The sequence below is a fragment of the Rattus rattus genome, chromosome 13, assembly GCF_011064425.1.
Source record: "Rattus rattus isolate New Zealand chromosome 13, Rrattus_CSIRO_v1, whole genome shotgun sequence".
Taxonomy (NCBI): Eukaryota; Metazoa; Chordata; class Mammalia; order Rodentia; family Muridae; genus Rattus; species Rattus rattus.
Genome location: NC_046166.1, coordinates 42,200,901 through 42,218,314, shown reverse-complemented (window position 1 = coordinate 42,218,314; position 17,414 = coordinate 42,200,901). Strand labels below are relative to the sequence as shown.

Genomic DNA, 17,414 nt, shown 5'->3' with positions numbered 1-17,414 from the left:
ACACAGAGTGCGTGACATTCAGTTACTACGGAGCCAACTGGTCTCACTTTGGATTTGAGCTAGGATTCTCGTGTCCAGGTCCTACTTTCTTTCTTAGAGCCCACATCTCTGCCCAGATATTTTGCCTACTGTTCTTACCTCTCCAAAAACAAGTAAGGGGCTCACTTAAATATAATCACTGATGAATTATTCAAACCTGATGTATTTACAAAAGAAAAGAGAATATGAATGAATGTAATTAGTATCGATGTTGAGATAAAAGTCACACGAATTACCTAGAAAAGTCAGAATTGACCATCCTTTACCATTTTAAAATATGCTTAAATCTTAATTTGTTCTCTAAGACATTGAATGAGTTGAAAGGAGTTATTTGGATCCCAGCTCGGGATCTTTGGAACCAAAAAAGACTTTGAAGAGATACAGCCCACAACAGGATTGATATTAAATGGACGAGGGATCAGACCTTTGACCTCTTTGTTTGAGAGTGGATTTTGAGGTAACATGACCATGCAGGTGCAAGTAAGGCAGTGCGCGACCCACGGGATTGGTGTGGAAAGCCAGCTGCCAGGAATGAAAAAGAATAGTTGACTTAGTGGTCAGAGAGTCAGTCCTTACTTCTCTCATTAACATTCACGGGTTCTCAAGGAACCATATTTAATAAATGGTTCTTTTTAAAATAAACTATCATAAGGAGCGTACAAAAATAACTTTAAGAAACTTGCCTGAGAAGAGGGTTCAAATCTTTATTGGTAGAATTCTCACTCAACAAGGAAAACAAGTATCTAATTTAAACTGGTAGATGATTAACGCTTGATAAAACATGACTATTTAATCAAATAAAAAACTGCACTATTCTATAATGATTATAAGTATTATAGCATGCTGCTTGCAAGAGTCACGTGAATTTCTAATTCTCTACCATGCTTGACTCACTATGTTTTGAAAAATCAATCCTGCTGTCATTGATGCAAAGAAGAAATTGATTTTGTATTTGTCTCGAAACAAAGTACAAAGTGACGGGAGACTCCTTTTGTAGCTCTTGAGTAAAACACTGCTTTCTGACCGCTCCTATGGTTCTGTGTTGCCTGATAAAGGAAGAAAAGATTGGGGAAATTCATCTTCAAGGAATTAAGACTTTAAAAAAGAAAACTGCAATATTCGCTGGGTATAGCCACTGCCTTTCCTTCCTAATGGCTGTGCTGGTTAGTTTTTTTGACGCAAGCAAGAGGCATCTAGGAAGAGGAACCCTTAATTGAGAGATTGCCTTTGGGTAAGCCTATAGAGCATTGTCTCAATGGGGGATTAATGTGGGAGGGGCCAGCCTACTGTGGGTGGGGCCACTCTGGACAGGTGGTCCTGGAAAGCAGGCGGGGCTACAGTAAGCACCTTTCCTAGTCTTTGCTTCAGTCCTGGCTTCAGGTTAGTGCCTTGAGTTTCTGAACTGACTTCCCTCAGTGAAGGACTGGATCCCTAAGATGAAATCAACCCTTTCCGCCCCAGGTTGCTTTTGGTCATGGTGTTTTATCACAGTCATAGAAAGCAAGATAGGACAGTGATAAAGCAAGGACCTAACGAAACAGTGTTGCTTACGTATCCTGTCCTCCCTTCTCGGTAAAAAGAGACCTTGGTTCTGTCTTTACTTATTCCTGCAGCTGAGTACAGCAAATCCTTAAAAGCCAAAGCAACGCTCATCTGCCCAGTTGTGTATTCCCAGAGTTCCCACTATACAGTGAGCTGAGAGATGCTTGCCACATAAATGTTAATCAAGGAAATGTCCAAGTACAACTTGTAGAATGTGGTTATTCATTCTGAAAACCAAATAAAAGTCCTAAGTTTGCCTGTCATGGTTAGTGACCCGGTGTGAATGATTTTTCCCCCGCTGGGCTTTCAGAGGTAGAAGCCTCTCTGTATCGTGTCACTGAATGGTCCCCAGTCTTAGCCAGCAGATAAGAAATGTCATCAGCTTAACCCAGTAGCTTTCAAAAATAGCATAGTTAAAGTGGACACGTCGGTGTGTGCTAGAAAGAAACCATTTGCCTGTGGTCTTAAGAAGAAGCTGGTAGCTGGTGTTCCTACCTGAGATCTAAAAATGCTGCACTAGGATCAGTTGTGAATAAGCAAGGAGGTAATCAGAAGTCTCCCTCATCAAAACGCCTTAACATCTTACTTTCTACCGCTCAGGTAAACTCTTTTGAAAACATCACGGTTGGAGCAAGGTACAGTGTTCCTTTAAGATTCAGTGTGTGTGTGTGTGTGTGTGTGTGTGTGTGTGTGTGTGTGTGTGTGTGTGTGTGTGTGTGTGTGTGTTGCTTTCAAAAGCGCTGGCTGGCAGCTTTCCTCAAAATTTCAATGAATATTTGCACAATGAACCAAGTTGTTGTGGGTTTCCTGGTTTGTGTTGGTCCAGCCCCCCCTCCACCCCCCAGTGGGGGTGGCGAACCGGGTAAGGCATTTTCATCCCTTCGCAGACAAGTCCAGCTGCTGGTAATGCTGAAAATAGCTCAAATGCTCGCAGGCTGGGAGCACCACCCCGCAGCTGAGATTCTTTGCCTCTCTCATTCGCGTTCTCTCCTGACCCCCATCTCCCTTTCCTCCCTGCAGGCACTTGGATTGGACTTAATCTTAAACCTCTGGAGGTCAAGACCTTTTAAAAAGGGCTAAATAAACATTCTACATGTAAAAGGCCAGCGACTCCTACTTCCTCTGTTGGAGCAACTGTGAAGTCCAGCCTCTTCTAGGTAAGGATTTTATTCAGGAATTACTTGCTTTCTGGTGTGGTCCTGACTAGTGTCTCTGAAATAATAACATAGGAGGAGGCTGAAGGGTTCCCAGGTAAACTCTATGTGCCGGGATGCAGCAGTAGCATCGAGCATTTTGTGAGTGTGATTGTAAACTTAGCCTAAAGCCCTCTCTCCGTCCCTGGGGTGGCGGCGCTCACACAGACCTGACCACTGCAGAGTACTGTCTTGGAGCTTTCATTAGGCGTGACTGCCACAGAGCTGAGGGGACCTGTAGACACCATCATTTAGTTGTTTAGACGGCTTTCTTATTTTAACTTTCTAAAGGCATGCTTTAAAGTCAACAAGGGGAAGCCCACCAGGGTAAAGACAGCTCTCAGTGATTACTCTTGGGTGTGGAAGAGTCTGTTCCCTACTTAACGCTGTCTAAGTCACTGCCTGTGTGGAGTGAGAAGGTGGTTAGGGGATTTTATTATGATGATCATTATTGGGTTTTTATATGTCTAGTGCACTTTGGGTGACTGATTTTGAGAATCCCTGACCCAAGCTGAATCTTATCTAAGTGACTTTTGTATGAGGTAGATTTTCTGACAGGTTTTTCTCTACTGCAACAGTAAGCTTTTTTTTTGGATAGTTTTCTGGCTTTCCCCCTTCCCACCTTCTTATGCCTGCACTTGACATTTTGCAAAGTACTTTGATCTGTGGACTTTAACCTCAAACATACCATTTACTTTGATTGTGAGTATTTACTGTGTTCAGTTAAAAGGCCGTTTTTTTTTTTTTCTTCTTCTTTTTGCTTAATGCTTTGATAGCAATTCCTTCAGATAATTTACTGGCTTCGGTCCTCCTGCTGCTATGTTTTAGACTTCATTTCTAAAGGAACCTTTAATTTAAGAAGATTTTTTTCCTGGCAAAGCTCATTTACCATGTTGACTTTCTAAGGTAGCTGTTCTCAACCTTCCTGATGCTGCGACCCTTTAATACAGTTCCCCGAGCCGTGGTGACCCCCCCATCACAAAAGTATTTTCTTTGCTACTTTATAACTGTAATTTTGTCACTGTTATGAATCATAATGAAAGCATCTGACATTTCCAATAGTCTTAGGTGACCCCTGTGGAAGGTGGTTCCTCCCTCAAAGGGATCCCAGCCCACAGGGTGAGAGCTGCTGATCTAACAACTCAAGATGTCTAAAAGCAAATAGTAAAGACAGTTCACAGAACCAGTCCTGTCACTCCCTGCTTAAGTGTCCTGCTTCCCCAAATTACCACATGCCTTGAGGTTTAATTGTTGCTTTTTTATATACTGAAATCCTTAGCATGTCAAGATGCTTTTTACCAAAAGACTTTTGGTTAAAATGAACAAACAAAAACAAAAAAACCAAACGAAGAACCCAAGTATTTAAATGGCACAGTGATCTTTGAGTAACAAAACCAATATTTCAAAAGAAGAGGCAGAAGAAAAACAAAAGTTAAAAAAAAAAATCTTCAGTAGCCGAAAGTTTTAGTGAGACTTTTTTGGTGAATGGGAATAAAGGATTTAAGAAAACAAACTACAAAGTGGTTCCTGAAACTGACAAAATGTGAACAAGTCTTCTAATCAATCATTAATCGGCTCAGCTATCATTGTCTTCACGTTCAAAACTTCATACACAATGCGTTTGCTTCCTCCGGAGTTCTTTCCTACTCTATGAGCTGAATATTGTTTCTCTTCTGCTGGAGGCTAGGAGCCTAATCCAGCCAGGAAGGCTGTGAGATCCCAGACTGCGGCTCCACGGAGCTGACAGTCTGCTCTGTGAACCTTGTAAAGGAAGGAAGCCAGTAGCCACCAGACAGGACTTGAAGGAGGCAGAGGGAGGGGGAATGTTTCAGGAATGTTCCTCCTCAAGTAGGAGCACATGGAGTTCTTCCCTCTAGAATGCGGATTATAGTAGGAAATGCTGGGAGAGGGTCAGCAACAATGCCTTGCTCCTTGGCCTCTTGGAATCTACATTATAAAGAACATATCAGTCATCTATTTCTGGGAACAGTCTGACTTTGAATGCCCCTGTTTCTTTGAGCAAGGGCTTCAGGGTTGCCAAGGATCTCTGAGGATCAGGAATGGTCCCTCTTAGCACTGGGAAGCCTGGTGAGCATGCGGGGTGCACGTTCGTCCCTAGAGCCTGCAGTAACGCCATTAGTATAGATGCAAAATCAAAGACACGGGAAGGCGCAAGTTTACGCAACAGCAGACTGCAATCCCACCCTGATGAGCCATCCAATGGCCTGTTTCTCCCTCCTCCTCCATGCCCCTCTGTTTCAACTTTACTTTGAAGCATTGGACTGTTTGAATGTGAAACTCAAGGAGGAACCTAGCCGAGGCAGCCGAGTTTCACATAGGCTCCACATGAATGAAGCATTCTACCCACCCTTGCTGGAAACCCGGCCCAAGTTTGCCAAAAGCTCTGTTCGTGTCAGCAAGCCTGGCTTGGAAACCTAATCCCAAACCAGGTGACTTCTGGACTTTAGAGGCTTTGTTGTATAAGTACAGAAGCTGTCAAACAAGGGCACTTGCTATTTCCACAACCTCTACTGTAATTTCATGTGTATACACATTTCTTCCTATTTATTCTATGATATTTTGAGGACAAGTAGAAGTCTAATATGGATTTCTGTAGATGCAGTGTTTAAGCACTGGCAAATCGTAGTCTGCATTTTAAATTCCAGCACGGTTTGAACAGAGTGGCGTGAACACGCTGGTGTAATTCAGCCGAAGGAAGGAAGTCCCAAGAGAGCTATGGAATGTCTTTCTTTGCTTAAATATACCTCTGTGCTTGCGAAGAACAAACAGTAACATTTTGTCCAGGTCTGTCCTCTTGACAGTGTGCCTTTTGTTCGCTCTTTAAAGGTGGTGTCAAATATATTGGTGGAAAAATAATAAACTTCCCCAGACTCCCCCCTCTGCCCGCTTGCTCAATTGATACACTCAGAGGGAGGGAACATTGTAAGCACTGAAACGTTTGCTGCTATTCCTTGTGATGTAAACTGAGAATAAAGGAGGAGTCGGTGGAGTCAGCCTCTCTCAGAAAGGCTTGCAGACCCAGAGTTGCTGTGTACGTGAACAGTTTAATGGGACCTGGTCATTAAAGTGCAAGCATGAGTGTGTGTTTGCCTGGGTGCTTGCGGGCGTGCGCAGGGGGACTGGAGGGGGGACGGGAGAACGGTTTTGCTTTCTTCAGCAAATCCGTGACCTCAGAAACAAAACTGGTCAAGATCGGGATCAGGATCAAGATCAACAAACCTTCCTTTGTTGGTAATATAAATTTTGTTGGCTGAATATCAAAATCCTTTTGATATTACTCCTTTCTTCAGGAGCATCAAGCATTAGGATTCAAGACACAGGAAATAATCTCCAAGGAAAATACGGTAGTTACTTGTAGGACTTCCATGGGTTGCTCTCACAAAAGTCATCATGACTCTGAGGCCATCATAAGACTCAAAGCCACCCGAAAACTAAGATGCACCTTGACATTTTGTGAATTGGACAGTGTGTACCCAACCTGAGGACGTTTCAGGGGAATTAATCAGTGAGCTCAATAAAGATGTCGTTAGACTAAACTGAATGACATTGATGAATACAGATTCACGATAAGATGAAATTCCAGAAAATTTCCATCCAGAAACTACAGTGTGTTTTAAATTTGACAGTGTGTACTTTCATTATAGTTTGCAGTTTGTAGCTAACCTGTAAAGTGGCTATTGTCTGAGTCCACACTACATAAAGCACTGTCAGAGAGCAGCAACAAGTGTGGAGTCAATGTGTGTAGGAGCTGGTTTAACACCAGCTTCACTATGCTCCGTGTAAGATTTATTGGCATATAAAAATGAAATAGTCCCAAATTAGCAAAATGAAAACAAAACTCTCAAATGCAGGCCCTAGAGAAAACAAGGCAAAGCAATCCAGAACATTCCTGCTAAGGAGAACATCACTAAGTGCACCCTCGCCCAGGAGTTTAGTCTTTCTGGCAGTTCCATCATCCGTAATATTCATAAGGAAGAGAACAAAGATGCCACACCCAAAATAAATGCCATGCCCATGCACATGCTTCTCTAGGCCATTAAAGGGCTTTTTCACAAATGACTTCAGTTGTGATTTAGGAAGGCAAATACCTCTGAATTAAAACCATTTTGTGATTAATTTACTATCAGAAAGAAATGAGCCATTTCATTCTTATGTATTCCTTAAGGATATATCACAATAGCCAAACTTATATAAAATAGATTTTTTTTTCTGGAAAAAAAATGTGGTTTAGATCAGGTCAAGATCAGAGTGTCCTTCCCAGTAAATCAAAGAGGATTATTTGCACAGCAAGATAATGCACTCATCTACAGAAAACTCATCAATTTTAACCAAATAAGGATATTTGAAATAAGAAGTATTGAAATAGAAGACAGTACAGGGAGCTAAGCAAAGTCAATGGTAGATCATTTGCCAAGTATGAATGTTACCCTGAGTTGAGTTTGATCTTCAGGAATAACTCGGAAGGAGGAGTGGGGAAAGAGGAAGAATGGTATGGGGAAGGAGGAGTTAAAAACCACCTTAATCATTACAATGCCCACACCCTACTGTCTTATTAGAGTCTGCCCTGCTCTGTAAGACGGTTTTCCACACTGGTGTTGACGTGCAGGCATGTGTGTAAGGGTACAATGCATCTGCTCAGTGCTTCTCTCACTTCTGCACTCTCTCCTGAGTTATCGTGGAGTGAGAGCTGGAAATGAGCCTCTGAATCAGTCCTAAGTCACAGAGCCGAGCAAGCCAACTGGTCTACCACATAGTCACAGAGAGAAAGGACCGGACTGGAGGAGAAAGTAGGCTGTTCTCTCCCCTGAACTTGGCAGAAGACTCCCTGGGTCTCCAGGTCCCACCATCACTTTTTCTTCTCTCCCAAGATATTTCTTCTCTTATGTTCACCTCTGTCTTGCTAAGAAATAGTTGTCTCTGGCAAACTCATTATTTGATAATGAGGGGAAAAGAGGTTCAGATAGCTAACACTGGGGTGCAAGATACACATATACTATGGCCCACAGCCCCTGAGCTAGAAGAAGACGGGCATGAATGCATCACAGGACACTTGTGTTTTATTATTGTTGACTGATTCACACTTAAATGTAAATAGATTTCAATTTCTAATTTTTCAACCAAACTTTTTGTTTTAGAACAATTTGATACTTATAGAAGACCTATGAAGACAAGAGTTATGTTTCATGTTTATTAGTAAAACTTATATCAGATGATATCCCACTATAATTAACCTCATTGACAACGACATTATAACTAAACCCCATGCTTTCTCCTCCTTTCTACATAATGACCTTCTCTGTCCTGGGATCCTTTCCAGACTATCATATTACATTTAATCATTCCTCCTCAGGCTCCTCTTAACTATGACAGTTTATTTTCTCGTGTTTGAGGGCTGTGACAGTTTGGGGAATACTTGTCAGGTATTTTGTAGACTGCTTTATTGAAATTTCTCATATGTTTTTCTTATAACTAGCCTGGGCTCACTGGCTTGGGAGAAGGAAACCTCAGAGCAAGTGCTGGTCTCATAAGATCACATGAGTGTACCGTATCAACAGGACATATGACGCTGACACTGTCTTTGACCCTCTGGCTAGGGCAGCATGCAACAGTTTCATTCCTATAAAGAGGCTTTCTATCCCCTTTTTAATATTTACTTTTAGCTTTTTTTTTGAACATTGTTGTGATAAAATATAGGATAGAAAAACTTCTGGGAAGAAAAGTTAATCTTGGCTCACAGTTCCAGTGGATACAGGGTATAAGGTGGGCAGGGTAAGGCAGCTCCATGGCGGGGACCTTTGCTCATCACTGTTTACACGGTCACCAGACAAGGAAGCAGTAAGCCAAATCTGAACCAGAGGGCCGAAACCTTCAAAGGCTCACCTTTGGTGGACTATGTTACTGTATAGGCTCCACATCCCAAAGGTTGACTTTCTTCTACAATGATTACTTGTAACTCTACTCCATTAATTTAAATCTACTTCATTTACTAATGTCATCGTGAACATATGGACATTTGTTTCGTATTGTGAGTCATGTGATGCTTAATATCAAGATCCAAATAAAATCACCAAACAGACAAGCTTTTGGCCATGTTTGTGAAGGACTGTCTAGATTAGGTTAAATGGAGTGTGAAAACTCAGTTCCAAATGTGGGCAGCACCATGCCACAGGCTCAGATCGCAGACTGTATAAAAAGGAGAGACCTAGATAAGCCCTGGCCTTCATCTCTTTCTGCTTCCTGACTATAGATGCAACACGATCAGCCACCTCCTCCTCCTCCTGCTGCCCCACTGTCCCCGCCATGATGGACTGTATCACTTCTGGCCCCTCAGTGGCTTTGTTGGCTGTTCTGTCTCAGGACTGAGATGAATAGCTCGCACAGTTCAGTTAATCCAAGGCTATCTGATGTTTCCTTCTCTCTCGTTGTTCCAGTTTGGGCCTTGGGTGGTTCTGTTTATTGTTGCCCGTGTCTCTTTAACATACTTCTATCATTTTAAGGATTTTTTTTCTGGCTCCACAAGATACTCCACATTTTCCTTGGTGTATTTTCTGATTCCCTGAACCAGTTATTACCTCAAGGATCTCTGATTACTTATATTGAAAAATTGCATTACTGAACCCAGAGCACTCATTTTTATTCTTGAGTGAAATATTTACAAATTATAACCAGTTTTAACTTTTGTATTACATAAAAAAGGAAAATAAGGTAAAAAATGGAAGGAGTTTACAAAAGGCGCAAATAGACCTACTAAGAACCAAAAGTTATGATTAGGCCATCTGAAACAACCTGTCAGCACAGCAAAGAGAAGAGCACTAATAACTCAATGCAGTTTATATTAAAATTTTTACTCTTGTGAAAAGACAATTTTAGGATTAAGAACAGAGTGGGACCACCCATGTCTGCCCCATTCTAAAGTTCATCTGCACCCGAACTTTAGTGACAGTGACTGAATTTGACTTAATAGGGAAAAGGATGCCCATGTGAAATCCAACATTCGAGGGCCCATAGGGATGCTCAGTAAGAAAGTGGGAGGAACTAAGTTCAGACTCCAGTTTCCACAGAAGTGCTAGGTAGGCAAGGCAGCCTGCCTCTATAGCCAGTGACCTGGAGGCAGAGGAAGGGTACCCAGAATGAGCTAGACTAGCTGAATCACCCATCTCCAGTTCAACAAGAGATCCTTTCTTAATGGGCAGGAAGATACATGATGAAAACATCTGATTCACACACACACAGACATATGCTCACATACAGATATATGTAACCACGTAGGAACACACATCCACACTCTCATACCACATAGACACTTATGTGACATTGGGGGGGGTACGTGTAACATACATGTTTAAAGCACAACACTTTGGTTATTTTAACCCATTGAAAATGTTGCTCCAAGTAAAATTTCCAATTGATTTAATTGCTCTCAACAGGCATTCAGCTCAGTGGTACTCTATTCATTCAACTTTGTAAACCCAAGACGTTTGCTGGCTTAGAATTTAGTCGTACATGATACTCGTGGTTTTGTTTGATTTGACCTTTCAGATGTTCGATTTTAAAAACAACCAGGAATGTTGGAAAAGTTATATGATAGTATATATTATAAGACTTCAATGAACAGAGAATCAAATAGTTACCAAATACAGGCTTTTTGCTTTTTAAATTTTATGTAATAAAGTATATGTGATGGTGTGGCAGAGCATACACACACATGCACACACACATAAGCACATGCATGCACACACACAGGTGGACCCAGGCATGGCACATGTGTGGGGCACATGTACAATTTTCAGGAGTCAGCTCTCTCCTTCTACTTTATTGAGGCATAGTCTCTCTTGTACCTGCAGCCCTGTTTACCCCAAACTTGCCTGTCCATGAATTACTAGGCTATTTTTCTATGTCTCCATCCCATCTTCCTCTAGGCGTGCTAGAATTCCAAATATTAGCCATTCGTCTTGATTTTTGTGGGTTCCGGGGCTTGACCATTGAGCTCGTGTCATCCACCTTGTGTGACAAGTGATTTAAACCCTCTGAACCAAGACACCAGTTCTCTAAATATAGTTTTATCCATAGATGAATAATATTTTCTAGCTCGTATTTGTAAGTATTCTTGTGTGTATACACACACGTGTGCGTTTGTGATTGAATGGACAGCTCCCAGCATACCAACATATCCTCTACCCCTGAGAGGTGTCCGTCAGGTTTTCTGTGTTTACTGAATGGTAAACTAACAATGGGTGAGTATGAGAAAGCCACCTAAAAACAAATACTGTTTTGTAAAGACACATTGAGACTAGAAACCACCTCGCTGTGTACCTGCAGGACTGAGTATTCAGAGGCATGGCGTGGACTCTGCATTGCACTCAACAGCATGTTCTTGATTAAGCCTGAACTTTGAGCTCAAGGTAGTAAAGATTTGGAGATGGGGTCTGTTGCCTGCTCCGGAAGACCCTTGCAACACACCTGCTTTACGGAGAAGCAAATGGCGTCCAGAATATCACCCCTTTGTCATAGAGTCCGAGGAAGAATGCTAATCGTGTTTCTGACATAAAATTAAATTATCGACATTTTATTTGTATACTCTATGATTATTTTTATTCAAGGCAAAATAAGTCCTAAATTTCACAGGAAAAAAATTACTTGAAATAAAGGAAAGTATGTATGTGGCTTACGAGGAACTAAAGCAATGAAGAGTTATCAGGTGAGCAATGGTTTGTAAAAAGAACAGTGGAAGTTCCCTTTAACAGAGTGGGGGTTCTTTACTTACTGTGTGTTTACACGTGTGTGTTCACACGTGCACATGTGTATGTATGGCTGCCTATGTGTGGAGACCGGAGATCAACCACAGATAGCATTCCTCAGGAGCCCTATTTTTTGAGATGAAGCCTCTCCCTGGGACCTGGGCCTCCAGATTTGGCTAAGACTAGCTGGTAAGCAAGCTCCAGACGTCCTCTTGTCCCCACCTCCCTCCATCCCAGGCTTTTTACATAGGGTCTGGGATCCAACTCCAGTCCTCAAGCCTGTGCAGTGAGTGCTTTATGAATGGAGTAATCTCCCCAGCTCTTAAATCTAATCTTTATTTCATGATAGCTATTTATGTATAAAATACATCATTGCTTATCCTGCTTTTGAACAACATGATAAATGTATTCCATTTCGCGGGCTTTGTATAAAATTGACACTCACTCTCTTTGTCTTGTGTGGCAAGCTCCATCACCGGGTGGATGGTCACAGCTTATAAAACCCTGAGCCTCAAACAAAGTGATAATTACTTGGCTGGGGTGAGAACACTTGACTGTTGTGAGATATTTTCCTCCTTATACTATTTCATCTGTTTCTGTGACAGAAATTCAAAAGAAGGCTACCAGTCATTTACATCTACATAATACGCAATGTGCATCCAAAATGTCTTTTTCTAATCAGTATTCAGAGCGAATAAGGACATATGTATCATAGGACACATTTCACAGCAGACCTTTTCATACTGTTAATGAATATTAAAACTGAGTACATTTAGCATTCAACTGTACTTAACCATTTAAGTAAGAATGGCTATATAGATCAATAATGAATTAGGAATTTATTAATAAAATACTGTTCTGAGTGACCACAGATAACCCCTTTAATGTCTTGAATTTTTGTATTCATTGAATGAAATAATATCACAAAATTTTTATAATACCTTTTGTTCCTGTTATTTTTTAGTTGCTTTACTATTTGATGGACATCATACTGTTTTCAATGTAAAACTTTATACTCTGACTACAGAAACATCTCAGTTCATGTGGGAAAATTAATAAAACCTGATAGAGCCTTTTAAGATTAAAAATTATAAGGCATAGGGAAGAATTACTTTAGTTTGAAAGTGCTATCTATCAGAAACCTACATTAACATAGATAAAGAAACATATGGATAACCTTATATAATAAATTTACATAAAGGATGCCTCTGGGGAGAGGAAGAGATTATGTTAAGAGAAGTGTATATTGAGTTTTAATTAAATTAATAATATCTTGTATCTAAGTATCAATATAAATATAGGTATATTTGTTTTCTCACTCCATTTAATATTTGAGCAAAAATATGAAGAAAAAGACCTTCTCATAGTTACATTTCTTAAGTTTCAGGTGAATCTTAAATGCAGAACAAATTGGAAGGCCATTTCTAGGTGAAATGCACTTTCACTTCTGGCATCCTTAGGATTCTGAAACGTAACAAAAACAAAATGATACGCAGACACACAGATGTTGCAGCCCTTAGCTTTTACCTCCAGACTTTTACCTCAGGTGCAAAACACCCATAAATGATAAATTTGAGGTGAAAATAGGTTAGCGTAGAGCAGGCAGAGAGCTTTGAAAGCCTGCATTCATGATCAATTATGTGGCTTGTTATTTCTTCTCCCTTTTTAGATAGAATTGTTATAAATGCAGTATTTATTCTTTAGCTATGAAATAATTATCCACTATGCTTCACGAGACTCTGCAATGATGACTGAGTCTGTCAGCGAAGAGTATGTATTGTCTTCTCTCTTTAGCACTGCCTTTGTGGTAATGAAATAAAAAGGATAGATTCTTGTTTTGAGAGAACTCATAAAGATCTAAAAGTGACCAGGACACACAAACAATCCTAATTATTTTTATGTATCAGCTGCCACAAATCTACTGTAAGCAGTGGTGTGGCTATATGCACAGACAGACCATGTACATTATACAAAATGTTTAACAAAGACTTCGCTTTGCAATTTAACATATTTCTTACCATTTCATTTATTCGCCAAAGCGTATATAAACACAGCTGTTGATTCACATTTGTACTCAACACTTCTCGATGGCACAGGGGGATGGTGATAACCATTCACAACTATGTGGCAAGAACAAATGCTCTGTTTGCTGTCCTTTGTACATGAAGCCATCTTGTTTCGCCATCTCAACACCATTTATTGAGATGCTGTGTTCTTTTCCAGTGCATATTTCTTGCTCCATTATAAAAACAATATATCAGGTATCCATCGCTGTGTGGATTTATGTCTGCGTCCACAAACAATTGATTCCACTGATTGATATGTCTGTTCTTGTGCCAATACCAGGCTGATTTTATTACTGTGGCTCTGTGGTACCATTTGAAGTTGGGGATGGCGATAGCTCTAAAAGTTCTTTGACTATTCAGGATTGTTTGAAGTATCCTGAGTTTGTGTGTGTGTGTGTGTGTGTGTGTGTGTGTGTGTGTGTGTGTGTGTGTGTGTGTGTGTGTGTGTGTGTGTGTGCATGTGTGTGTGTTTCCATGTGAAGTTCACTATTGCCTTTTCATGATCTGAGAATTATGCTGGAATTTTGATGGAGATTGCATTGAATCATTTGTTTCATTAATGACCTGAAGTTCTTGTCACACAAGCCTTCTACTTGCTTGGTTAGAGTTACCCTACGATATTTCATATTTTTAAAGGCTATTGTGAAGGATGCTGTTCCCCTGGTTTCTCTTTGTAATTGGTACATAGAAGATATATAGCGTCGGTACATACTAGTTTTTGCAAGTTAGATTTGCATCCAGTTCCTTTCCTGGAAGTATTTATCAGCTGTAGCAGTTCCCCGCTGGAATTTTTAAGGTCACTTATATACATTATCATATCATCTGCAAAAAGCATGCTTTGCTCTTAAGAAATAAAAGGTCAGAATGCTTTTGCATCTGTCATCGTTCAAGAGCTTTTAATTCAAAATTATATGCCAGAGGGGCTTACTTGGAGTTGGCATGTTTTTAATTCCCTCATAGGCAACATTCATGAAGTTTATTAAAAGTATTTCTAAAATAAACAACAAACACATGAGAAATCATGCAGCCCCAATAAAAATGAAGAGTAACTTTGAATCTCCTCATGCTGCTGTCATTAATACTGAGAAACCAAGAATTGCATAATGAGAAATGACGTTTGGGGGATGAGGGAAAGACGTGGATTTCTGGCATTTGATGCTAGAGAGCCCCTGCTTGATTGACATCTCCTCCCTCATGCTGGCTGGAGCACTAGAGCCTCCTGATTTTCCTTCAGGTTCTGATTACAGGGTCTGTGTCCCACTCTCAGGTGTGCCGTTCTTTGCCTCACCATACAGTTACTCCCCTGGGGTCTATTTTTTTGCCTGTAGCCCTGTAACCTTCCCTGAGTTCAACAGCCTCATCCACGATGCCCTCCAGCGCTACACCTCTCTCCCTGCTTTGTCCCACAGGACTCAGACTTACAGTTCCAAGTAGTTCTTGTATGAATGCCTCCCGAATCCCTCAAACTCAACACGTTTAGAATGTACTGTCTTCTACCTTCCTCCCCACCGAGGGATGTATCATTTTAATGAGATCATCCAGTTACACAGGATTGGAATCGTACACAAGTTTTCTTCACTCCTCCTTAGCCACTCAGCATTCCTTGATTCTTCTGTATCACCCTTCCCCTAGTTACAAGGCTCTTGCAACTCTCTTGGCCAGGATTTCTTAGCAGTGTTCTGACTACTCCCAGGTACAGGGATTATAAGAATGAGTGACTACCTTTAGTCCTTGTTTCTGTTTGTTTCATGAATGTTACAGCTTCTTGTATTTAAAACATTGCTATACTTATTAATCTCAGAGTAATTATATTCTAGGCCTCGGGAGATGCTTGTACCTGGGAGGCTAAGGTAGAAGAGAATTCTAAGTTTAGGCTATGTTATGAGACCATATCTCATAAAAGAGAGAAGGGAGAAGACATATGGTGGAGTAGCATAAACTTTCCATTCTTCTAATTATTACCATAAAGCAAATATAGCTTTATATAATATGCACGGTAACATCCTAAATAAGCAGGAAATTAAAATCATAAAGGAGCAGCTGAAGGGAGCAGCGTGGCAAACTATGGAAGCTGAATCCCAAAGAGCTAGAAGTAAGTGACATGCACAACAAGGATTCCATATTTGAGTTGAGTGGCTTCATAAAAAGTGTTGACTACAAAGTTTAAAAGCCAGCTGAGGGGCTGAGGATGGGGTATGAGGATGAGGATGAGGTTGAAAGACAGTTTTCCTAGCTCACGTGATTTGCTGAGGTCAATCCCCATCTTCTCCGTTTGACAAAATGGCGACCATGCTTATAATTTCAGCATTCGAGACATAGAGACAGAATCAGAAGTTCAAGGTCACTCTCAGTGATAAACTAAATCCAAGACTGGCATAGAATACAGGAGATGCTGTCTGATGCCCTACCCGATACTCTGTGAAGGTTTCCACTCCATGAGTCTAGTATATCTCCGATGGACTCGGTTCTTAGTGAGGGATGTCTCAAAAGTGACGACCGCTTGTATCTGTATATATATAACTCATCTGTGGATTGGAAAGAGACTGTTCTATTTGTCTCTATTTAAGGACCAGAATTTCTACAGGAGTCTGTGAGAAATAAGTATGTCTTTGAAGGAAAGCGTCTTATGGCTTTCAGTATTAATTTTCAAGATAAACATCCAAAACAAGGAAGTCCAATAGGAGAGTATTGAAGCAAGAGCTCTCAATTGAGTATGAACTCAGGTATTTAGCACATGCTCTGATGTTTACTTTGGTCCTATGCAGAGTGAAAGGAAATACCTCACAATTTGCCTTACTCTGAAATCAGGAAATGCACAGTTGTAAAACACAAAAGGTTTTTCTCTGTGAAACAATTACAAATTATTTCTGTCCCCTACCTCTCTGTGTGTGTATTAATATGGTGTCGCTGTTATACACATTTCATACAACATACATTTACTGTGAAATTGAGCTGTCATTGAAAGAAATAGTTCTGCTTTTCAGGTATAGTGACAAATTATTCAGAACAAAATCAACTGTTTTTCTGCTCCTGATACTGCCAATACCATTCCTATGATTGACAAGCGAGCTCACTTATTTTAAAGAGGTCAGGTGTTTTCAACTAAAACTATCCACATGTAACTAGAGAGGGACTTGCTTTCCTGCACTGACCTTTTATCTTTCTCATCTTCTCAGGAACTCCCATGTGGCAGGTAGCTGAAAACTTTCATGCTATTTCTTCTTCAGCATTCGATGTTGTTCTATCAAATGCTTGCTGAAGGTCTCACTGTATACACAGACCCACTCTACAGACAGAGGATCTCACCATATACACAGACCCACTCTACAGACATGGTATGCCTATTAGGCATTTTGTTAATTTTTTTGAGTATTCTTTCCTCATGGTTTGCCAAACCACGGAGAGTAATTTTAAAAAGTCATTTTCAGTTCCTGGGAAACTATACATAATATGTGATCATCGCTCTTGATATGAGAGTTGAATGCAAATAATAAAATTACAGTGATGATTCCTACTTACTTCTGTCCCAAATGACATTTAATCTTTAAATATTTATTACTTTAAATAACTTGTAATCATCTAAAGCAAAATCAGATGTTGTTGAATGACTCCGTTCTCTACATATTTTTAAATTACACAGAGAAAAACACTATCAGCCTCCAGGAAACTCATTTACTTCAGAGATTTAAGCTTCTCTTCTTTACTCATTCATTATGAGGGAGTTTCAGGTGAACTGCTGATCCAGTGTTCTCCCTGCTCACTGCCATTAAATGTGTGCACCATGTAGTCAGTCATTCAGAATAGCCCCTGGACAA

At 40.5% G+C, this 17,414-nt stretch overlaps 1 long non-coding RNA gene across 1 annotated transcript in view; it reads left to right on the top strand.

Moving 5' to 3' along the window:
- Positions 1–17,414, top strand: part of LOC116914287 — a 66,222-nt gene that overhangs the window by 27,434 nt on the left and 21,374 nt on the right. Inside the window, exon 2 of the long non-coding RNA XR_004389742.1 lies at positions 2,602–2,738. This is a non-coding gene — a long non-coding RNA (uncharacterized LOC116914287). The remainder of the gene's footprint in view (positions 1–2,601; positions 2,739–17,414) is intronic.